Here is a 2,703-nt window from a genome sequence, read left to right on the forward strand (position 1 = left end):
CACATAAGCTCAAATTTGGTGTAAGTACAAAGTGTATTAGCATATTTAATGAAATTGATGCTCTCTCTCTCTCTCTCTCTCTCTCTCTCTCTCTCTATATATATATATATATATATATATATATATATATATATATATATTGTGGTGTTGTTTTTTTTTTTTACTAGCATGATTATTGTATGTTTGTCAAAAATATTGAACATGCTATATGGTTATAAATTGACTAATATAATTTTGTGGTTTTTGACTTGTTAGCAGATTGATCATAACAATGACAACAACAGTACGCAAACGTGTTCCAGCAGCACGAGGCCGAGGCCGAGGCCAAGGTCAAGGTCGGGGCCTTATTGACGAGCATGAGAGTCCGACTCTCAATTCTGGGTTTGGTGATACAGATATGCAAGTGTCGCCCTCGTCCCCCCCTCCTCCTCGAGTCAGTGGATGGGCATCCTTCGCATGAGTCTAATAATCCTATTCACTCAGTGGCAGGATTGGATTCACAGTGAGCCGCCCCTACTGCATCTTGTAAGTTCATGAATTTTATATTTATGAACTGTTATTTTTGTATTATTTTGGTTTGTTATAGACATTTGACAATATACTTTTCCAAATATAACTTACTACGTTACCATGTTTTGCGTAACAGCTACCACGTCTGTCAGAAGTGTAAGGGGTAAGGCCAAGTGTAAGAAGTTGAGTGACCACGTACTTAAGCATGGTCCCTTAGTGCTAAACATCCCAAATAGACACCGGGCACCTGTAGGCGAGAATGCATCATGGTTTGCAAGTAAGATTGGGGAGATTATTCGTAACATGTGCGAACTCCATCACGGTGAATGGAAAAAGGTCCCAGCTGAAGAAAAGAGCAAGTTGTTGTTTCATGTTCAGGTATGAATATCAATGTAATGTTTAATAATATGTTTCGTATGGAAAATTAATGTGACACATTTTTTACCATTGTTTTCTTATCTATTATGTATCAGTCAAACTTCGCACTGAATATGGAACGATACGAGCACATCAAAGTTGTTGAACATAAATTGGGTCGTGCATATGCTAGGCTTCGTTCGAACTTGTATAGGGATCATTACAAGAAATATTTTGACGGCATTGATAAAGACGATGATGAGGGGATTGCCAAGGCTAAGGCTATTGGGAGGGAAAACGTGCCAGCAGGGTATGGTCCTCAACAGTGGAACCTAATATGTGACTCATTTGATGACGGTAAATGGAAGGTAAATATATATTATTATACTTATTAGAATATTCAAATTGATATAATTTGCATGCACTTGAAGACATTTTATGAATAATTGTGTTTTTTTTTTTCTTTCCAAATTTCATAGAAAAAGTCTGAACGAAATACCCTAAACAGAAGCAAATTGGAAACAAATCACACAACTGGGACTTGTTCATTTGTCAACGTCATTTACAAAAAGGTAAGTATCTCGTACCATAATTTAATGAAAGTAACGTTATTTAGTGTAAACTTTGATTATATGTATTAAATGTAGGAACAAGAAACAAAAGTGAAGCCTAATCCTGTTGAACTATATGAGGTTACCCATACAAGAAAAAAGGATAAACAGTTTGTGAACGACAAATGCAAAAGTCTATATGTAAGTAACTGTTTACGCTCCGATCATTAAGTTGATTAGTGAAGAACATGAATAGTAAACTTGCATGAAGTATATGTTAAACTAAGGCCAACTATGACTTGTGCAGCTTCAAATGCAAGAATTAACGACCAGTGAGGCCTTAGAGGAAGGCAATGTGGAGGGAACAAGTGTAGATGACCGAATGCAAGAAATAGTCACACAAGTACTAGGGGGCCGACGAGCTGGGCACGTTAGAGGAATGGGATGCGGTCTTATTCCTACCCCTTTAAGAACTTCATCTCAAGCATTCACCCACTTCGACAACCACGATGAGTGTAGGAGAAGACAAGAAGATACTCAAAGCGAGCTTCAACAGACTAGAATTGAACTTCATCAGTACAGGGAGAATTTGCAAGCCAACGTTGAGGAAACGAACAAATTAAAAGCCACTGTTGAGTTCTTAATGTCACGTATTGGAGGGTTAGTGAAACTCTACCTATGCATTAATTTTACAAAAACACACATACTAAGTAATCGTTAAAAAGCTTATTGATCATTATATGAAATTTTATTCTCTTAGGTCTGGAGGGAGCTTGCTTGGAGGTGCATCAAGTGAAGCCAACAATTGAGGGAGCTTTGGAATAACTTTATTTAGGATGTACTCTTTGATAGCATCTATTTGTGATATATTTTTTGATACTATGTATTTGGATAGTTGTTGGTACTTTCTATTTGCTAATGTGTATTTGACTATTTGTTGATCGTGATCTGTTTGGTAATGTATATTTGTTGGTACTTTTTATTTGGTTTATATTATATTAAGATATTCGCAAAATTTTTGGTTCAACAACTTTTGAGTTAGTAAATCTCCCTTGACATGGTTATCAAGGTTAAAGAACTTTGAGTAAACAATGCAAGGGAGTAATAATATCTTTCTAAATTTTATTTTTAAGTGTATGCAGGATGACAAGAGTACAAGAAAGTTAAACCACCCAAGCAGGTTCTCGCTTTAATATATTTCATGAAGAAACACATTTTTAATATCTCTTTCTCTATCATTTTGGGTTTCATTTTCATTGTCTTTGATATTATATATTGGTTCATT

The 2,703-nt window shown here is 35.7% G+C and overlaps 1 long non-coding RNA gene across 1 annotated transcript; it reads left to right on the forward strand.

Annotated features, from left to right (window-relative positions):
- Positions 1-1,401: 1,401 nt before the first annotated feature.
- LOC132189053 (uncharacterized) lies at positions 1,402-1,787 on the forward strand. The gene is made up of 3 exons (XR_015909072.1): positions 1,402-1,439; positions 1,515-1,619; positions 1,726-1,787. It is a non-coding gene; the product is annotated as an uncharacterized LOC132189053 (long non-coding RNA).
- The last annotated feature ends 916 nt before the right edge of the window (positions 1,788-2,703 follow it).

This window comes from Corylus avellana, chromosome 9 (assembly GCF_965113065.1).
Source record: "Corylus avellana chromosome 9, dhCorAvel1.hap1.2, whole genome shotgun sequence".
Lineage (NCBI taxonomy): Eukaryota > Viridiplantae > Streptophyta > Magnoliopsida > Fagales > Betulaceae > Corylus > Corylus avellana.